This window comes from Poecilia reticulata, chromosome 15 (assembly GCF_904066995.2).
Source record: "Poecilia reticulata chromosome 15, P_reticulata-male-v2, whole genome shotgun sequence".
NCBI classification, from domain to species: Eukaryota; Metazoa; Chordata; class Actinopteri; order Cyprinodontiformes; family Poeciliidae; genus Poecilia; species Poecilia reticulata.
In genome coordinates this window covers 31,425,310-31,447,181 of record NC_088844.1, presented here as the reverse complement: position 1 = coordinate 31,447,181, position 21,872 = coordinate 31,425,310, and the positions used below count along the sequence as shown (strand labels likewise).

At 42.7% G+C, this 21,872-nt stretch overlaps 1 long non-coding RNA gene across 2 annotated transcripts; it reads left to right on the top strand.

Annotated features, from left to right (window-relative positions):
- Positions 1–15,626: 15,626 nt before the first annotated feature.
- LOC145555209 (uncharacterized) lies at positions 15,627–21,765 on the top strand. Of its 2 annotated transcripts, none has more exons than XR_014091302.1 (3): positions 15,627–15,716; positions 19,195–19,272; positions 21,300–21,765. It is a non-coding gene; the product is annotated as an uncharacterized LOC145555209 (long non-coding RNA). The 2 variants fall into 2 exon arrangements; XR_014091303.1 differs by lacking the exon at positions 21,300–21,765 and adding an exon at positions 19,358–19,398.
- The last annotated feature ends 107 nt before the right edge of the window (positions 21,766–21,872 follow it).

The following is a 21,872-nucleotide window of genomic DNA, read 5'->3' as shown; positions in this document are numbered from 1 at the left end:
CAATCTACCTACAATGCATATAGCTATTGTAAGCATCAAGCCTTGACTGAATGAATAGCCTTGTGTCACGTTAATTTAATGATGGATAGCTGAAAAGTTACCGGGTTTATCAACTGTGGTAGCAATTTTGCTCCAACTCCACTCGTCATCATTTCTGTGGATATTCTTTGTACGAAATGCTGAATAAACATTCATGCTGTTTCCACATATCTCCGATGTCCACCAGACTCATTTTGGGCATGTCAGCTCAGCTGTTTGGGATTCCCCTCCATGAGCTACGTCACAGCGCTTTCTGATTGGCTGCCTGTCAAATTGAACAGGTTGAGTTCTAGCTCCCAATCAAGGAAAACCCTACAAGCTGTGAGAATATGCCCGATTTTAGATCGGAGCAGTCCCAATGTTCCAACGACTGGATGCGATCAGTCTTAGCATGCCATAGATGGCAAGATGAACGGTTACGATTATCGCAAGCAACGTTCTAAGATTGTTGTAAGGGGAAATTCGGGGTAAAAAAAGAAGAACCCGAGCCACAGAAAAATGGCCAAGTCTTCACTGGTCCGCGGTGATAAAAAGGATGGGGACCACTGGTACTTAATATCATTTCAAAGACTTTATCTTAGAAAACAAGTTGGTCGATGGAGACCAAAATTACCTCTGCAAGGGTTGGTTGAACAGAATCCGCATGCATCCACGTCACCAGCCTGACACAGTTCATCTTTGGAAATCTGAAATGTAAAGAACACTCACTAAATGTGAGTTTGTTCCCAATGTAGAAAACAGTCCTCCCTATTCCTGCACCTTACATTTTGAGTATTACACAGGACCTGTGTGTATGTGTGCTCCTCAATGTAACTTTCATTCTTCTGTACCTGTAATTTCAAAACTCAGTCCTCCCTATTCCTGCACCTTACATTTTGAGTATTACACAGGACCTGTGTGTATGTGTGCTTCTAAATGTAATTTTCATTCTTCTATACTTGTAATTTCAAAACTCAGTCCTCCCTTTTAATCCAGCTAACATATTTAGTATTACACAACACCTATGTGTTTGAACAGTACTTAATATGATTTCAATTACTTTATTTTAGAGAATAAGTTGGTCGATGGAGACCAAAATTACCTCTGCAAGGGTTGGTTGAACAGAATCCGCATGCATCCACGTCACCAGCCTGACACAGTTCATCTTTAGAAATCTGAAATGTAAAGAACACTCACTATATGTGAGTTTGTTCCCAATGTAGAAAACAGTCCTCCCTATTCCTGCACCTTACATTTTGAGTATTACACAGGACCTGTGTGTATGTGTGCTCCTCAATGTGACTTTCATTCTTCTATACTTGTAATTTCAAAACTCAGTCCTCCCTATTCCTGCACCTTACATTTTGAGTATTACACAGGACCTGTGTGTATGTGCGCTTCTAAATGTAATTTTCATTCTTCTATATTTGTCATTCCAAAACTCAGTCCTCCTTTTTATGCAGCTAACATATCTAGTATTACACAACACATGTGTGTTTGAACAATATTTAATATCATTTCAATTACTTTATTTTAGAGAATAAGTTGGTCGTTGGAGACCAAAATTACCTCTGGAGGGTTGGTTGAACAGGATCCGCATGTCCACATCACCAGCCTGACGGTTCAACTTTGGAAATCTGAAATGAAGGGATGTACACTGAATTATTCCATAAATAAAGTCCACCAACTGTATGAGCAAAGCACCTTTAGCTGAACACACCTCTACCTGTAGGTACACATAATAAGTAGGATAAACTTTAAACAATGCAGATATATCAAATAGTAGCAAATGAAATAACATTTTTCAAAATCAGTCAATTGATCTAATTGTATGTCTTTCTGTGGTTAAACATTTTTTGTCAACTGAATGCAACTCATTATTTTGTAATTGTAATTTCAAAACTCAGTCCTCATATATATATATATATATATATATATATATATAATATAAGCTTTTGTATTTTGAGCAGTTGCTTGTCTCCTTTGGAAAAAGAAAGGTATTCTGATTATAATGATCATCGAACATGATCTATGCTAATAATGTGTAGTATAAAAATAGTTTAAAAGTGAAAAAGCAAAACAAAGGAAAAAACAATCCTTTAATAAACACTGGAATCCTATGCATAATAAAGTCACAACTCACCTTTAAATGAATTGGGGTATTTTACATCAAATCCTTCTTTATCTTCACCTAAGGAGCAATAACAATTGGAATCATGTTTGCTCTCTGAGACCTCTTTGCTTACATCTTCTGCAAAGATCAGAGAATGTGTTGCTGAGTAACAACATGATACTGTACACCAGGGGTGTCAAACTCCAGGCCTCCTGGGCCAGTGTACTGCAACTTTTACATGTCTGACTGGTCTAAAACACCTTAAGTATATTACTGAAATAGCTTCTCAGTGCAGTCAAGTTGATGACCATCCCATCTGATCCAGCCATGTGACATCAGAAACACATCTAAATGTTGCTGGACACCAGCCCTCAAGACCTTGAGTTTGACACCCCTGCTGTACATAATATGATTTGGTGTTATTTTATGCGAAAATGATGTACTGAAGTACACAGTTCTACATAATTGACTTTCTATTGACAGGTTCTCAAAATCTTTTAAAAAATTAAAACATCATCTTAATACTAATGATTACTATCTAGGATAATTTGTGCCTGTGAAACAATATCACTCACTGATGTACAGAAAATGACCATATACAGTTTTATCTAATTCTGGAGTGAGCCACCTTCCCTTTAAACTCTGGTACACTGGCTAACATGGTTGGTAATTACTAGCTAAACTGCTGCAAATCAGATGCTTTGGTGTATCCAAGCATCAAGAACCTACAACATTCTGCAAAATTACTAAACTATATGTACTTAAATGTCTTAAGAGATTCTGTATGAGTCTTACCTCTTTCTCCATGCAAAACAAATGAAACAAGTTAAATGAATACTAATGGCTTGCACCTGGACTTGTCGGATTGTACCAAGTTGATAGAGGAGGAGGGATACAACAAAAGGAGAATTCCATTTTGTTTCTGAAGCACACAGGTCTGATTTTTTTCCAGGAACAAGAAAAAACTATTTGAGTAATATTTTGTAACTTTCATTCAATATTTCAAAGTTAAATAGTTTATCATACATTTTTCTTTATTTAAGAGGCAACAGTTAGATGGTATCTCCCACCAGCAATGTGTCACTTCTTTTAATCATTTCTGTTCAATCAATTAATCATGTTTATTTGTATAGCACATTTCAGCAGCAGGGCAGTTCCAAACACTATCATAAAAACAAACTGTTTTATGATAAAGATCCAACATAAACTGTTGTCTAATGGCAGACACAACACCTGCAGAAAAAGGTTGGCTGATGTATTGCCAATAGACAATTTAGACTACCTAGACAATCACATGTATGCAGAGTAGCGACATTGAGATTACGACAAAATATACATTTTAAAAGTTTTGTGCTAACAGTAACATAAGTAATCATGATATTTTTGCACTTTAAATATTTTTTAAATAAATGCTTTTTATTTTATATTTGTAATTATGTATTATTCCATGACTGGTTATCCCTTCTTTCAAATTCAAAAATACTTTATTGATCCTAAAAGGGAAATTAAATTTAAAAAAGCTTGGGTCCTCTACCACAAGCCTTGGAGCGTGAGTGGTCTTCACAGTATATTAGCGGTTCCCAAAGGTGTGCTTCTCTATATCAAGAGGTCTGATGTATCTCCTGGTATTTGTTTGAGTCACTCTTCCAGTTTAGGAGTCATTACCCTGAGGGTTTCAGTGACCACAGGCACTACTGTTGACTTCAACTTCCACAATCTTTTTAACCACCTAAGACCCATACTCTTGCATGGCATGCATTATTAATTCGTCTGATATTTGGGTTAATTGGGACTAATGATTGCAAAAACAAAGAATTATCTTTTACATGATATCTGGACATCATTTTTCTCAGAAAAATACTTATTCATTTTAAATCACCATGTTTAGCACCATGGTAAAGCTATACAGTTGCTAACTTTTGTAAACTTACACAACAAAAGAAACACTGAACATCTTGAGTCTAACCTGTAATGTGTTATAATCTTCCACCACCACTAAGTCATAAAATAATGGCCTAACGTGTGGACACCAGACCCCATCTAGAGCAAAATTTAGTATTGTGGACTAGACAGTCCAAAATAAGTCATCCACTTATGTGGACAAATTTTTTCTCAGGTTCTAGGAGGATGATGGTTCTTTTTAGTCTTTGGTATTTCTCTAGTTTTTTTCTGTACCTTCTGTTCATTCAGGATAGCTACATCATAACAACTGCTTTGCTCTGCTGCTCAATGATCACCATGTTCAGATGGTTTGCTTTTCCTGTTTTGTCTTCCTGTATATGGAAGGCCCACAGAATCTTAGCTTGTTCGTTTTCTACCACCTTGTGTGGCATTTCCCATTTTAAAGAGGTGTGTTCAAGGTTATATTCCCTTCAGATGTTTCTTCACACTATTCTGGGTACTTGGTTGTGGTGTTCCATGTATTCTTATCATGCTACCATCTTGCATCCTGGTGTTAGCTACTAGATTGTCTCAGGGGATTCATTGCATAGCATTCACTGAATATCTTGCTTGGTATTACAAATCTGGGTTGTTATTGCTCTGGTTCTAGGGACCTGCTTATATGCCATCATGAATACTGCCTCTGTGCTGTGGTTCAGTCTAAGACTTTGTCAAATGGAGCTGTCAGTGCATACCTGTTGATTGTCTGGACCTTGTTTCTGTCATTGGACTTGCCTTACTATTTGTAAGTACAGTGGCTTGCAAAAGTATCCATAGCCCTTGAACTTTTCCATATTTTGTCACAACTGCAAATATATTTTCACAGAATTTTATGGAAAATAAAAGCTAAAAGTCCAGTATTCAGCCCCCGTCCCCTGAATGCAACCAATTGTCTTCAGAAGTTGACTGCTAATGGTAAAAAATTCAACTCCTCTATGACTGCCACAGAAGTTGGCTAAGAGAATATTGGGGAACAAACAGCATGATGTCCAGGGAACACACCAGACAGGACATGGATAAAGTTGTGGAGAAGCTTAAAGCAGGCTTAGGCCATCTCACAGACTACTGTTCCATTAATCATCTGGAAATGGAAAGAGCAAATCACACAGCTGTGAACCTACCAAGAAAAGGTCATCCACCTAAACTTACAGGCTGAGCAAGAAGAGCACTGATCAGAGATACAGCCAAGAGGCTCATGGTGGATCTGGATGAAATGCAGAGATATCCACACCTCAGGTGGGGGAATCTGTCCACAGTATAACTATTAGTCATGCACTGCAAAAATGTGGTTTTATGGAAGAGTGGCAATAGAAAAGCCATGGTATAAAGAAAACTATAAGAAGTCCCTATAACTATGAGAAGTTGCAGTTTGCCAAAAGCCATATTGGGATACAGCAAAAATGATAAGACAAGACCAAAATGAACTTTTTGGCAAAAATGCAAAGCACTATTTGTGGTGGAGAACAAACACTGCACATCAATCTGAACACACCTTCCCCACTGACAAACATGGTGGTGGCAGCATCTTGCTCTGAGGGTGCTTCTTTTCTTCAGGGACAGGGAAAATTGTTAGAGTTGATTGTAAGATGGACTAAGCCAAATACAGGGTAATCTTGGAAGAAAACCTGAACACACCTGAACCTGGAGTCTGCAAAAGACTTGAGGGTGGGGCAGAGGTTCACCTTCCAGAAGGACAACTACCCTAAACATAAAGCCAGATCTACAATGGAATGGTTTAAATAAAAACATATTTATGTGTTAGAATGGCAAAGTCAAAGTCTAGACATAAACTCAGCAGAGATTCTTTGGCAAGATCTGAAAACTGCTGACAAGTCAATTTTATTTGTATAGCATATTTCAGCCACAAGGCCAAAGTGCTTTACATCAAAGAACTAAAAAGTCATAAAAATAACATACATTTACCATAAAAAGAAAAACAAAGAAATTAAATTCAAAGTAAAATCAAAATTAAAATCATATACATAAAATATATTGATACATCTACCAATGATTAAGATTCAGAAACAACTGTAAATTGGTGTGGTTTTAGCCTTGATTTAAAGGAATTTAACTGTGTTGCAGTTTTCTGGAAGTTTATTCAAGATTTGTGGTACATTGAAGCTAAATTCTGCTTCAAAATGCTTGGTTCTGGGGATGCAGAGCAGACCAGAATCAACAAACTGTTAGCAGTGGAATATTTTCGTGAAAAAATTGCTTTATTATGGTTTATATTTATTTTAATCCATGCACTTATTCCACACATTTATTATTCATAATATTTTAATTAAACAAAATTTGATCAAAATATATATTAATTTCTGTATATTTTTAGGTGCCACATACATTCCAAGGTTGGGTTTAGGCATCCAACTAACCTTTATAAAATATTCAGTCTTATAGCACAGAGTAATCATATTGCCATCTCATCCCCAGTGTAAGAGTTGGTAATTTACACACAATTCATGTGTGTAAACAGCGACACGTGAATTAGAAAGACACTGTAGTAATTAGCAGGACCTTCCGGCAGACAACCAATCAGAATGAGAGGTTGTGTGAATATTCATGAGGTCCTGCTATTACACAAACCTGCCATAGGGGGCGCTGTGGTGATACACAGATTATACACAAAATCAGGTTTATGTGTATTAACCGGACATCTCGTTTTTTTTGCATTTTTGGGGTTATTAGACCAATAGAAACCTTTCTACACTTTTAGATTTTTGTCAAAATTAGCAGGACACCGCTCCTGTCCCGTTAATTCAAAATGTCCTGCTAGTGTTGTGTGTATTCTGACGAAATGTCCTGCTAAACCACATTTACCAACGCACACACACACACACACACAGACACACACACACACACACACACACACACACAGACACTCACACACACACACACACACACACACACACACACACACACACACACACACACACACACACACACACACACACACACACACACACACACACACACACACACACACACACACACACACACACACACACACACACACACACACACACACACACACACACACACACACATCTTATTTTAACTTCATCTTCAGACACATTAATGCAATAAATGAATAAAAACTCAGTTCTAAATATGAAAAATTTATCCTAAATCCATGTTTATTAATAATAATAATAATAATAATAATAATAATAATAATAATAATAATAATAATAATAATAATAATAATAACTCCATTTGTTATTTCCAACAAAAATAACAATGAGTAAAAAAACGACATTAAAATAAATGACAGATTAAATTAATCAAATCTAAATATTGTCAAACTGAAGAAGATCAATCAAAACACTTACAGATATTTTAATTATTAAAAATAACTTTATTTCTGAAACTAGACCTCATTTATAGTTCTGAATATTTAAAACGGTAATTTTTAAAAATGTAAATTTCCTAAAATTTAAATGTTTAAAATTCAAGTTTTATTAAAAATTTGATTTTGATTAAAAATCAAATATTTCCTTCCTGGTTCATCCGCCTGAAGGTCACAGAATCACCAATAATCAATAATCAATAACCAGCACAAACCTGCAGATCCGTTTCTTTTTCTCTAATGATGGATCTTCATCATCTGGAGGTGATGATGATGATGATGACCCCAGGAGGCCCGGTCCAAACTGGGCAGGTTCTGGTCAGGTTATAACTGGACCAGATCCTCAGCAGATCCAGAGAAGATCTCCAGAGTGGACCGGGTCATCAGAACCGGCCTGGTGCTCACTGTCACTCTGGACGGCTCTGCTGAAGGCCCCATTCCTGACCCCTGACCCCTGACCCGGGCCCCTCCGAGCCGGGTCCAGATCTCTGGAGACGAACGGCTGCGGGTCCAGTTAAGAACCGGGTCAGACAGTTTTAATCATTGGCCATTAGTGCTTCCAGTGTGTCTGGACAGAACCTTTAAAGATTACTGGGGGGCAGTAGGGTGGGGGGCAGTAGGGGCACGTGGGCCGGGCCGGACCGGGTCCAGACCTCCAGACTTTAATTGAACCACTTTAATCCTGGAGCCGTTTTACTCTCTGAATGAGGTTAATCTATTAGCATAAATGTGAATTTATGAATAATTAGTGGGACATGAAGGGGTGGGGGTTAGGGTGGGGGGTAAGAGGGGGTAAAGGGGGGAGGTAAGAGGTGGGTAAAGGGGGGGGGTAAAGGACGTGTGGACAGACTGCTGTTGCTGGTGGTAACAGAACAATGGACCATGTTTCCGTCTGAAGCCCGGCCCCCCATCCAGCCTTTGGCTCCTCCAGGCTCTGAACTCGCTGCTTGTTGGAAACCATCCAGAGGCTCCTAGATTCACCACATCACAGCTGCTTCACTGGCCTCCTGTCACTTATAGGGTTCCGTATAAATTTGCTCTCATCAGCATCACCGTCTGAATGGACCTCTGGACCTCCTGACTTCAGATCTGGGATCTTCTCCGCCTTCCTCCACCAGCACTAAGGATTATGGGTAATCAGGTGTTTGTGTGTTTGTTCAGAGTCCTGCAGTTCAAACCGGCTGAAAACTTTCTGAGACGAGAAAATTCCACTTTTTATTAAAACTACATTATAAATGAAATTATTACCAGAACAGCAGCTGACTGGATGGTTCTGATGGACCCGGGGCATCAGAACCATCAGGGTCCCGTCTCTATGACGACCAGCTGCTGCTCGCGGTTGGACCTTCTGGAGGAAACCCATCTCTGCTCTCCTTCCAGAACCTCTGAGGTTCTGCTGGGCCTTCGAACCGGGCCTTCAGTGAAGCACGGCGGTGGCAGCATCATGGAGAACAGCTGACATTTCCTCTGAGGTCCAGTCCTGGTTCCGACCCAAAAGCCCTCTGCATATTTCTGTCCTGAGTAGTTTGTTGGACCGGGTCACAACCAGACCTGGACGGGTCCAGATGGGTCCATATTCAGGCCCATCCTGACCCGTTTGGGTCAGGCCCCGTTTGGACCTGACCCGTTTGGACCCGTCCTGACGGTCCTGACCCGTTTGGACCCGTCCTGACCCGTTTGGACCCGTCCTGACCCGTTTGGACCCGTCCTGACGGTCCTGACCCGTTTGGACCTGTTTGGACCCGTCCTGACCCGTTTGGACCCGTCCTGACCCGGTTGGACCCGTCCTGACGGTCCTGACCCGTTGGACCCGTTTGGACCGTCCTGACCCGTTTGGACCCGTCCTGACGGTCCTGACCCGTTTGGACCCGTCCTGACCCGTTTGGACCCGTCCTGACGGTCCTGACCCATTTGGACCCGTCCTGACGGTCCTGACCCGTTTGGGTCAGGCCCCGTTTGGACCTGACCCGTTTGGACCCGTCCTGACCCGTTTGGACCCGTCCTGACTGGGCTCAGGCCTTGAATCGGTTCAGAATTATAGAGTTGATGCTACATCCAGATTGCAGCGGTGACCTCTGACCCCTGACGTCTGCACATTAATTACAGAAGGTCAAAGAGGAACGATGATGATGATGATGATGAAGATGAAGATGAAGAGTGGATGAAAAGATCAGAGATAATCTGAAGATTATTATAATCAATCAATCTGCTCCGTCATATGAAGGTAATCCACAGTATTGATTTAATCCAGACTCTTCATCTGATGTTCTGCTTCCTAATCTGCTCTGATCAACTCTGATCAACTCTGATCAACTCCACCGATCAATAATCATCAGCAGAGACTCAGAGTTACAGCAGCAGGAACCAAAAGGTTCAGTTTTTATTTGGTAAAAACTTTTATCTGTCCAATAAAACCACAGACTGGCTCTGGACCAATCAGAGGCTCAGCAGTTAGCATGATCAGCTACCTGGCAACTACAGTTAGCTGTTAGCAATAGCTAGATAACCGTTAGTTGTTAGGATTAGCTTGATGTTAGCGGTTAGTGCTAACTAGATATCAGCTTTAATTAGATATCAGAAAGTCCTAACTAGCTGTTAGCTGTTGGTGGGTGGAGTTAATTCATCCACTTCCTGCTAGGCTAACGCTTTTCCTGAAACCACGCCCAGAACACCTGTGGCTTTTCAAAATAAAATTGGAAGATAATTAAAATAATACAGATAGAAAAACATTTTTCCGCTGAATAAACCAAATAAAACATGAATGACATCACTCTGTGTTTAAGGTGAGCACATGTTGTGCGGTGAGCTAGCAGGCTAACAGGCTAGCATGCTAGCAGGCTAACAGGCTAGCATGCTAGCAGGCTAACAGGCTAGCATGCTAGCAGGCTAACAGGCTAACAGGACAGGAGCCGCTGACCTCCTGCTGGAGGAAACCGGCTGATTGTTGCTTCTCCTCCTGGTGAAACTCGGACAAAATTAGGGCCAAGTTGCAGTTTAATCCCCGGGGATTGACTGGCAGGCTGGCAGCTCCGCGTGGAAGAAGGTAAAAATGGTCATCGGGTTTAAAAAGCAATTAGTTTGGAGGAATCTGCTTATCAGAGATAATTAAAGCAAATTTGAGGCTGATGTTTTTAATCCGTCTCTGTTCTCCTTTTTCTTTCTGATGATGTCAGCTGAGATTTATTTCTGCTTAAAATAAACTGCTGAGATTATTTTTAATCAGTGAAATCCTGGTTATCTGCGAGTGGATGAGCTGCAGGGAGGCAGCCAATCAGAGCGCACCTTGATCAGCGGGAAGATCCGCAACCAGGCAGCGCCGTTTCAAAGGTTCTGGTTCCTGTTCGGAGTCCGGTCCAGGTCTCACGCTGCAAGACGACACCGGAAATGACGTCACAGTCCTGGCTGAAACAAGCCCCACATGTTAACACTGATGCTCCAGATGTGGAGGATCTGTGTGTGTGTTCCAAGTTTTCATATCCTTATGGGGACCTATTCCTGTGTTATGGGGACATTTTCTTGGTGGAGCTGCAGCAGGTGGAGCTGCAGCAGGTTTAAGGTGGAGCTGCAGCAGGTGGAGCTGCAGCAGGTTTAAGGTGGAGCTGCAGCAGGTTTAAGGTGGAGCTGCAGCAGGTGGAGCTGCAGCAGGTGGAGCTGCAGCAGGTGGAGCTGCAGCAGGTGGAGCTGCAGCAGGTGGAGCTGCAGCAGGTTTAAGGTGGAGCTGCAGCAGGTGGAGCTGCAGCAGGTGGAGCTGCAGCAGGTGGAGCTGCAGCAGGTGGAGCTGCAGCAGGTTTAAGGTGGAGCTGCAGCAGGTGGAGCTGCAGCAGGTGGAGCTGCAGCAGGTGGAGCTGCAGCAGGTTTAAGGTGGAGCTGCAGCAGGTGGAGCTGCAGCAGGTGGAGCTGCAGCAGGTTTAAGGTGGAGCTGCAGCAGGTGGAGCTGCAGCAGGTGGAGCTGCAGCAGGTGGAGCTGCAGCAGGTTTAAGGTGGAGCTGCAGCAGGTGGAGCTGCAGCAGGTGGAGCTGCAGCAGGTGGAGCTGCAGCAGGTTTAAGGTGGAGCTGCAGCAGGTGGAGCTGCAGCAGGTGGAGCTGCATAACGGCTCCCAGAAGGAAAACGGCTGGAGGCCGGATTCTGTCTATAGGACCAGAACCAGTACCGGTACCAGCATGAGGAACAGAACAGCTTTCTATGAAACCTCGTTACCGGAGGACCCGGTAGAACCGGACCCAGTAGAACCGGACCCGGTAGCAGGACCCGGTAGAACCGGACCCAGTAGAACTCCAGAACCAGATCAGAGGCTTGTCTCCTTCAGGATCTCTGTTGGGTGTCAGGAGGAAGTGGCGGTTCTGTGGGCCATTTGGGCCGGGCTGATCCCAGAACTTTTCATCCGGGTCGAGCAGAACATCTGCAGCTCCTGCTCTAATCCTCCAATCAGAGCGCGGCCTCCTCCTCGCTGCCGCCGCTCTGTTGATCCTAAGCCGCTGTTCATCGACTCGCTTTAATAAAAGATCAGAACACCAGATGGTTCCGTCTGATCCAGAACCAGATTACTGCGGGTCAGAACTCTGCCGGGGCCTCAGGGTCCACTGTGGGCCAGGTGAGGGGTCATCCAGGTGAGGGGTCATCCAGGTGTTCACTGATCTCCATCGTCTCTGGAGAGCAGTAGGAGAAAGTGGTCGTGTGTTAGCGTCCTCTGGTAACCATGGTAACGCCATGACATTGGTTGCCATCCCATGCAGACCATAACAGGAACCCCGGAACGGAGCGGTGGCCTCTCAGAACCAGAACCGGCCCACTTTAATCCCTCGTGGCGTTTGATTGGACCTGATCGGCTCCAACATGTGAGCAGCAGATTGAACAATTCGGCTCCGGATGGACAATATGTAATCCAGGGTGGTTCTGACAGGCCGGATTAAACCGTCCGATTCATCAGATGGACTTAAACACAATATGTTCCTGATTGTCAGATTCATCTCTTCATCAGGAGCCAGCCGGTCCGGTCCGGAAGAACCTGGCCCACTACAGCAGAACCAGCCTGCAGCTCCACTTCCCCTGATTAAAACCTTTTTATACATAAAATTACCCAGAAAGCCGTTCTGCTGATCCATGGCCTGGACTCAGCCGCTCCGGGTTTTCACTCCTGACCCGACCTGCTGCGTCCGGTCCGATCAGGTCACCGAGTCAGGATCAATAATGAGGTCAATGAAACTTCAGCAAAGGAACAAACTGGAAGAAAACCTGCATGTCGGCCGCCATTTTGTTGTGAGTGAACCAAAATGAAGCGTCACAGCTTCCAGTCTCAGAATCTCCCAGAATGCCGAGCGCTCACATGGAGGGCGGCGTGTTTCTACTGCCGAGTGTCTGCAGAGTTCAGCTGCTCCGGTCCGAATACGGATGCAGATCGCTGGGAAGAAGCAGAGCCCTCTGCCCCCGATGGGTCCCAATCTGCCCCATATGGGTCCCATTCTGCACCCGATGGGTCCCATTATGCCCCATATGGGTCCCATTCTGCACCCGATGGGTCCCATGCAGCTGAAAACACCATGGATTCCTGGCAGACTGTGTGTTTGTTCATATTGTTGGTTCAGGATGTTGAACATGGATTTGGTGGCTACCTATGGAGAAATCTGGAACTAGCCATTAGCGGTTAGCTACTTTTTGATCAGCAGTGGTCAGTGATTAGCGGTTAGCGATTAGCTGTTAGCGGTTAGCTGTTAGCGGTTAGCTGTTAGCGGTTAGCTGTTAGCGGTTAGCTGTTAGCGGTTAGCTGTTAGCGGTTAGCTGCGAGGAATGAGCTGTTCTATCAACAGTCAGAAAGTCGGTCTGGATCAGTTCCTGCTGCGAGTCTCTGGTCGGCTGCAGCTCCTGGAAAACACCTTGGAGGGGAGATCTGGGTCAGAGTTCATGGACTGACACACACACACACACACACACACACACACACACACACACACACACACACACACACACACACACACACACAGCACAGTGTCCCAGGTTTCTGATCTTGTGCTTCTGTTTGACGTTTAATAACGGCGGCATGTGATTCTGAGGAACTGCTGAGGCTCAGAGGAGGAGGAGGAAGAGGGTCTTCCTCCTCCTCCTCCTCCTCCTCCTCCTCCTCCTCCTCCTCCTCCTCCTCCTCCTCCTCCTCCTCCTCCTCTCAGTCTGACCTCGGTGGAGGATTAGCCGCTCGGACTCCTTTCATTTTTCAATCATTTTTAAACAAAGCCTTCAGATTAGCCGCAGAGTCAGGATGCATCAAATAAAGAAAATTGCATTAAATTATCCCATTAATATTATTATATTGCATCATTATATAATGGAAGCAGCGGTTCTGTTCAGGCATGCTGCGGGCCTCGTCTGAAACAAGCTGGATGAAAATGGATCGGCTGTTTAGAGACGCAGAGAGACGCTGCAGCGTCCGCCGGCCAACAGGCATCTCTCTGAGGGCCATAGGGGGCTCAGGGGCCACAGGGGGGCTCAGAGGACCTCAGGGGGCCATAGGGGGCCACAGGGGGCCTCAGAGGACCTCAGGGGGCCACAGGGGCTCAGAGGACCTCAGGGGGCCTCAGAGGACCTCAGGGGGCCACAGGGGGGTTCAGGGGGCCACAGGGGCCTCAGGGGGCCACAGGGGGCTCAGGGGCCCACAGGGGGCTCAGAGGACCTCAGGGGCCACAGGGGGTTCAGGGGACTCAGAGGACCTCAGGGGCCACAGGGGGTTCAGGGGGCCACAGGGGCCACAGGGGGCTCAGCGGCCACAGGGGGGCTCAGAGGACCTCAGGGGGCCACAGGGGGGTTCAGGGGCCACAGGGGGGCTCAGAGGACCTCAGGGGGCCACAGGGGGGTTCAGGGGCCACAGGGGGGCTCAGAGGACCTCATGGGGCCACAGGGGGGTTCAGGGGGCCACAGAGGGACTCAGAGGACCTCAGAGGGCCACAGAGGACCTCAGGGGGTCAGGGGGCCACAGGGGGACTCAGGGGGCCAGGGGACTCAGGGGGCCACAGGGGGACTCAGGGGGCCCACCGCCCTACAGCCCCCTCCAGTAATCTGTGTCTAATGGCTTGTTTTTGGAGCAGTTAATCTCTGGACAGGAACATGCTGCAGAATAATAACAGAGCTGATGAAAACAGTTTAATCTTCGTCCTAATGTGGCCTAATCCAAGCACGTCTTCCTGGGATGAGATGGTGTTTAATCGACTTTAGGAGAATTAGTCATTCCTTATTACCGTCGTGGTTTTTACAGGACTTTCCTGGAAAATCCCATTCAACACACATTTTAATTTCATTTCTGATCCACAATCATGTTGAGGGCGATGTAACTAATCCAATAACATCAATCAGGGGGGGGCGGGGGGGGGTGAGGGGGGGGGCGCTGCTGCAGCGGCTGCTGGAGGCTGCAGGACACGCCACCATGACCCCGATGTGCTGCAGCACCGAGCCCAGGCAGCTGCTTCCAGTTCGGATCTCGATGCTCCAGTAGACCTGAGTCAGGTGATCGCCCTGCTGCTGCTGCAGCCAGTGCTGCTGCTGCTGCAGCACCACTGCTGCAGCAGCAGCAGCCAGTGGTGCTGCAGCAGCAGCAGCAGCCTGCCGTGTTCCTCCAGATGATTATCGTTCTCGTCCTAATCAGGATCAGAAGTGAAGCAGTTCGGTCCAGATGTCTAATCCAGCCGCGTCTTCCTGCAGTTATGAAGCTGAATTATGGCATCAGAAATCCTCCATTAGTCCTAATAATCCCGCTGATGGTCACATGACCCACTTACCGCCGCGTGCTCATTGCGTGGTTCTGCCGGAGGAGCCGGTCCGAACCCACGAGCAGAACCAACCCACTTCCTGTCAGCAGGTCGGATGTTTGAGTGGATCGTCTTCCTCCCAGAGATCAGGTGGGTCACCAAGGCAACCAGCCGAGGTCTGCAGACCAGAACCGGCCCGGTCCACTTTCCCCAGACGTTGGCCGGCTGCTTGCGTCGCCATGGAGACGCGTGTGATCGGCGTCTCGGTGATCTGTGTGTAAATCTGCGGCCGATTAGGAACCACTCAGCTTTTGTTCTGCTGAACCATCAGAGTGATGAAATGAAAAGCAGCAGCAGATTAAAGAACCATTAAGGTCAGAGCCGCCATTAACTGATAAACAGCCATTAGAGGCTTAGGGCGGCCATGACAGGCACCGCGAGGAGGAGGAGGAGGAGGAGGTGATGAAGCTCAGCCGTCAGGCTGTCAGCAAAACATCCAGGATCTGATTGGCTGCTGTAGATTAATGAGTTAATGAGGGGGCGGAGCCACCAGGAGGTTTGAAGGTCTGTTTTATGCTTTATTATATTTTTAATCTTAATCTGGTGCAAAATCCTGAGATTATGGATCATTTTAGTTTCAGGTTTTTTGTTCAACTGGAGTTTCTCTCCTGGTTTAATGTGTCTGGTCAACTTCTGGAAAACCGGTGAAACCCTGACCACTGTGGAGGCAGCCCACTCCACCAGTAGAACCAGTAGAACCAGTAGAACCAGTAGGAACCAGTAGAACCAGTAGGACCAGTAGAACCAGTAGAACCAGTAGGAACCAGTAGAACCAGTAGAATCAGTAGAACCAGTGGAACCAGTAGGACCAGTAGGACCAGTAGGACCAGTAGAACCAGTAGGAACCAGTAGAATCAGTAGGAACCAGTAGAATCAGTAGAACCAGTGGAACCAGTAGGAACAGTAGGACCAGTAGGACCAGTAGAACCAGTGGAACCAGTAGAACCAGTAGGAACCAGTAGAACCAGTAGAACCAGTGGAACCAGTAGAACCAGTGGAACCAGTAGAACCAGTAGGACCAGTAGGACCAGTAGGACCAGTAGAACCAGTAGAACCAGTAGGAACCAGTAGAACCAGTAGGAACCAGTAGGAACCAGTAGAATCAGTAGAACCAGTGGAACCAGTAGGACCAGTAGAACCAGTGGAACCAGTGGAACCAGTAGAACCAGTGGAACCAGTAGAACCAGTGGAACCAGTAGAACCAGTGGAACCAGTAGGACCAGTAGGACCAGTAGAACCAGTAGGACCAGTAGGACCAGTAGGACCAGTAGGACCAGTAGGAACCAGTAGAATCAGTAGAACCAGTGGAACCAGTAGAACAGTAGAACCAGTGGAACCAGTAGGACCAGTAGAACCAGTGGAACCAGTAGGACCAGTAGGACCAGTAGAACCAGTAGGACCAGTAGGACCAGTAGGACCAGTAGGACCAGTAGGAACCAGTAGAATCAGTAGAACCAGTGGAACCAGTAGGAACCAGTAGAACCAGTGGAACCAGTAGGACCAGTAGGAACCAGTAGAACCAGTGGAACCAGTAGGACCAGTAGGACCAGTAGGACCAGTAGAAGACCAGTAGGACCAGTAGGACCAGTAGAACCAGTAGGAACCAGTAGAATCAGTAGAACCAGTGGAACCAGTAGGACCAGTAGGACCAGTAGGACCAGTAGAACCAGTAGGAACCAGTAGGACCAGTAGGACCAGTAGGAACCAGTAGAACCAGTGGAACCAGTAGGAACCAGTAGGAACCAGTAGAACCAGTGGAACCAGTAGAATCAGTAGAACCAGTGGAACCAGTAGGAACCAGTAGGACCAGTAGGAACCAGTAGAACCAGTGGAACCAGTGGAACCAGTAGAACCAGTAGAACCAGTAGAACCAGTAGGAACCAGTAGAACCAGTGGAACCAGTAGGACCAGTAGGACCAGTAGGACCAGTAGAACCAGTAGGAACCAGTAGAACCAGTAGAACCAGTAGGAACCAGTAGAACCAGTAGGAACCAGTGGAACCAGTAGGAACCAGTGGAACCAGTAAGGTAATTTTATTTATAAAGCACATGTTCAGCAACAAGGCATTTCAAAGTGCTTTACATGAGTTAAAAAGAAATACAAATAAAATAACAAACCAAAGGAAAAAGAGCAAAGGTCACATTAGGGCAAATGGCCACATTCAGACAAAACAAAGGGCAACACAGACATGAGTGAAGGCGGTGAGGTCAAAGGGCCATGAAACCTGGTTGCTCAGCCTCACGGCAGAAGTCCAATAAGATGTTATCAAGGAATGATGTCCTTGGGACCCTCAGCTCCATGGAAACAGGAGGGGTGAGGAGGGAAGAGCGTTGAGTTTACATATCTTCAAGGAGATTAGAAATATGTGGCCCTTCCAAGGCCACACAGGAAAAGCCAATTCAGAGACAGAAAGTCTGAGGTCGGGAAGATTATGAATTTCAATCTTCCCTAAAGTCTCTCCGATGCATCTCAGTTCCCAATCATCCATATTAGTTTGGTTGTTCCACTGAGCCGAAACCAGCAGCTTCTCCAAGATCGATTCCATCCGGTTAGTGAGTTTTAGAGTCCTGGTCTCTGTCCACCAACAGTCTGAGTGTTCGCTACTTCGGCCAAGTCCGTCACAAATGTGTCGATAATCCAGGAATCCAGAAGCTCCAAACAGCAGGAATCCTGTCATCATGAATAAATCCAGGGTGGATCCCACCAGGTGTCTCTACAGGACAAGAGGCTCTCGGTGCCCAGACTTCTCATCGAGAAAATTTGATCCATGGCATTGAGAGATCAGTTGATCAGATCCATAATTGTAGATTTGGATGATGTGCAAAGAAAGGCTCCAAAAATATAGAAAAAGAGAAAAAGACGAGACAGAAACAGAGCAAGCAGGGCAGGAATGGGCAGGGAGGGGCAGGGAGGGAGTAAGCATCCGCCTTCACCGAGAGCAAGAGAGAAAAGGAACCAGTAGGACTCAAAGACACGGAGGACACGGAGGACAGGGAGGACAGGGAGGACATGGAGGACACGGAGGACATGGAGGACATGGAGGACACGGAGGACATGGAGGACATGGAGGACACAGAGGACACGGAGGACATGGAGGACACGGAGGACACAGAGGACATGGAGGACATGGAGGACACGGAGGACACAGAGGACACGGAGGACACGGAGGACATTGAGGACACGGAGGACACAGAGGACCTGGAGGACATGGAGGACACGGCGCACCGCCTGGGGAACCGATGGAGAAGAAAACATCATCATCCAGTTCTTCGCCTCTGGGAAGATGAAGAGTTAAAATCTGTCAAGATGCTGGAGTTAAATTAGCCGAAGATCTGGCTGCCAGGCGGCCATGTGACCTCACATCAGCCAATAGGAAAGCAGGAGACGGTCTCACATCAGCCAATAGGAGAGCAGGAGACGGTCTCACATCAGCCAATAGGAAAGCAGGAGACGGTCTCACATCAGCCAATAGGAGAGCAGGAGACAGTCACACATCAGCCAATAGGAAAGCAGGAGACGGTCTCACATCAGCCAATAGGAAAGCAGGAGACGGTCACATCAGCCAATAGGAAAGCAGGAGACGGTCTCATCAGCCAATAGGAAAGCAGGAGACGGTCTCATCAGCCAATAGGAAAGCAGGAGACGGTCTCATCAGCCAATAGGAAAGCAGGAGACGGTCTCATCAGCCAATAGGAAAGCAGGAGACGGTCTCATCAGCCAATAGGAAGCTCTTCCTCATGGTTGCAGGAATGGCTCCTCGCCTATGGGATCATTTTCAAAAGAAGTTTAATTTATTAGTTTCCAACCTAAGAAAACTTTTTCTCTGGTTTGTGATTTTGAATTTGCTCAGATTTGTTTCTTGTTGCTGCAAAGTTTCCAGCTGCTGTTTCCTCTGAAAGCCGATTTATCTTTCATTTCTCTCACTCAAGAGTCTTCAAGGCAAAAATGAAAAAACATTTTTCTTTTTCGTGTTTTTGTCCAGGAAACCCAGTTCAGACGGTTCTGCTGGACCCACAGTCCTGTGGGTCCAGCAGGGCTGCAGGTGGACCTGCTGGACCAGGTGAGTTTGGTCTTTGATGAATGTTTACAATAATCATAATAAACTGAATATTTACAAAAACATTTACATACTAACTTTGTTTTAGTTAACATGGCGCCTGATGACTGGCTGGACCATTATTATTATATTATTATTATTATATTTTATTGTTATTATTATTATATTATTATTATTATTGTTATTGTTATTATTATATTATTATTATTATTTTATTATTATTATTGTTGTTATTATTATTATTATTATTATTATTATTATTATTATTATTATTGTTATTATATTATTATTATTATTATTATTATTATTATTATTGTTTTGTTATTATTGTTATTATTATTGTTATTATTATTATTATTATTATTATATTATTATTGTTATTATTATTATTGTTATTATTATTATTATTGTTATTTTATTATTATTATTATTTTATTATTTTTTATTATTATTATTATATTATTATTATTATTATTATTATTTATTATTATTATTATTATTATTATTATTTATATTATTATTATTATTATTATTATTATTATTATTATTATTATTATTATTATTAGTATTATTATTATTGTTGTTATTATTATTATTATTATTATTATTATTATTATTATTATTATTATTATTATTATTATTATTATTATTATTATTATTATTATTATTATTATTATTATTGTTATTGTTATTATTATTATTATTATTGTTATTGTTATTATTATTATTATTATTATTATTATTATTATTATTATTATTATTGTTATTATTATTATTATTATTATTATTATTGTTGTTGTTGTTGTTGTTGTTGTTGTTATTATTATTATTATTATTATTATTATTATTGTTATTATTATTATTATTATTGTTTTTGTTATTGTTATTATTATTATTATTATTTTTTTTATTATTATTATTATTATTATTATTGTTATTATTATTATTATAATTTATTATTATTATTATTATTATTATTATTATTATTATTATTATTATTATTATTATTATTATTATTATTATTATTATTATTATTATTATTATTATTATTATTATTATTATTATTGTTATTGTTATTATTATTATTATTATTATTGTTATTATTATTATTATTATTGTTATTGTTATTGTTATTATTATTATTATTATTATTGTTATTATTATTATTATTATTGTTATTATTGTTATTATTATTATTATTATTATTATTATTATTATTATTATTATTATTGTTGTTGTTGTTGTTATTATTATTATTGTTATTATTATTATTATTATTATTATTATTATTATTATTATTATTATTATTATTATTATTATTATTATTATTATTATTATTATTATTATTATTATTATTATTATTATTATTAATGTTATTATTATTATTATTATTATTATTATTATTATTATTATTATTATTATTATTATTATTATTATTATTATTATTATTATTATTGGTCCATAATAACCGTCATAATGGAGCCCTGCTTGGTTTCCATGACAACCACTCATTGATAGACATAATCGATCTGCCGCTTCAACGCCTCAGATTGATGAGGATATTTCAGAGGTTTTAATCTGAAAGGCTCCATTAACTGATCACTGATCGATCATATTGACGACCTGATCAGTTATTCTAGAAATCAGGTGGGAATTTTACATTTAAAGTTAGAAGACTATTAAATTTAGTAAGAAAAAGTCAAATAATGATTGAAAACGAGGATTTTGGCACAAGAAATTGATGAATTACATAAAGAATCTGATTCAGATTAAACATGTTTAATAAATGTCCAGATTAGATGAGATGAATTTAATTAAAGCTTTTATGAAGAAATCTCTTCCTCATGATCAACACAAGCTTCATTATTTCACTCGTTTTAACAACTATCATCATCCACAAGAAGAAAATACCGAGAGACATTTCTGTAAAATAATAACTAATGTTTAATATTAATATAGTTTTTTGTCAGCCTGATGTAGAAACTTTATTCTGTTCTCCTCCTTCCGTTTTCCAACACCTGGTCGCTCAGCGGCTCAGGAGCAGCTGCTGCCTCTCCAGGTAACTTTGAATCTCATCAATCGACTAAAACCTCTTTGTTCTGTCACAATGATCGATTAATTGGATTGGGATTTTCCCGCTCCAGACGCGGCTCTGTGTTGAGCCTCTGGGCGGAAGCTGCTCCATAAAACATGGCGTCGAGTCGCATTTATTCTGGACAAACTTCCTTTTACGTTCATCAATTTCCACATCAACTTTAAATAGTTGATTTTTTAATTTTTACGTGATGACAACGTCATCATCACACACGGTGACGTCGTCATACGTGACGTCAGCCCACATCGACACGCCCACCACCAGGTGTCAAAGCCGCTGCTCCTGTCAGATCAATAATTACTAATTTCATTCATATGACTCTTATAGAGCCTCAGTGACAATTTGTTTATTATTATTAACTCAGAAAACTGATCAATTCATTTACTGCATGTTGATGTTGATGCGGCTCTTTAAACCATTTATCACATATGAATAATCAATATTACATATTCATATGTTTCTGGGATCAATGGTGACGTCGTTATGAATAAAAATGGATTTTATTTTT